The following is an 811-nucleotide window of genomic DNA, read 5'->3' on the forward strand; positions in this document are numbered from 1 at the left end:
TAAACAATAAGACTAAATGTGTTGAGCTATATAACAATTCGTTTTCTGTCTATAAACGTAACCAAACACTTGTTCCCTTGTCTATTATAATGTGTAATATATTAAAGCGTCTTTGGTGTTTCCATGGTTTCTACAAAATAAAACGCAATTGACAGGTGACTCCTCACACGTCCCGGAGCCTTGGTTAAAATTGCAATTTTCTCACGATTTACAAATAGTTAGAAACATTTGGGATATTGTAAGTACTCAAGTGAACAAAATATATATCACTGGGCCAGTGGTTTTTGGATATTTTACTGCAAAAATATTACATATTGCACCTTTAAATAATACAAATACTTTATGTATTTAATCACACTTTATTAACCAATGTCTTTGCTGTTGACCTTCGATGATCCAATTCCACTATACTAAAAAGCAAAAATGACTTGAGATAAACATCATATTTGTGTTTTGTTTTTTCTGAAGTAAGAGTGTTCAACAACTTCAGTGTCCTTTTCTTCTTTAATCTAGAATGGCAGCACAGCTAAAAGGTTTGTTTGAGCTGCGCCCTCTACTGTACAGGTGTGAAATTGCATTTCCTTCAGCCTGAGGCTTATTCATTTCACTTTTGTTGTGAAAGAGCCTTTACATTTGCCAAAACTTTTTGTTGTTGTTGTTATTAAAAAACAAACAAACAGCCCAGCACAGGTGAGAAAAAGTAACGTAATGCATTACTTTCCATAAAAAGTAAGTAAGTAATGCAATTAGTTACTTTTTTAGAAAGTAATACAAAATTATAAAGCATTACTTAAAAAGTAACTTTCCCCAA

Source organism: Chanodichthys erythropterus, chromosome 3, assembly GCF_024489055.1.
Source record: "Chanodichthys erythropterus isolate Z2021 chromosome 3, ASM2448905v1, whole genome shotgun sequence".
Taxonomy (NCBI): domain Eukaryota; kingdom Metazoa; phylum Chordata; class Actinopteri; order Cypriniformes; family Xenocyprididae; genus Chanodichthys; species Chanodichthys erythropterus.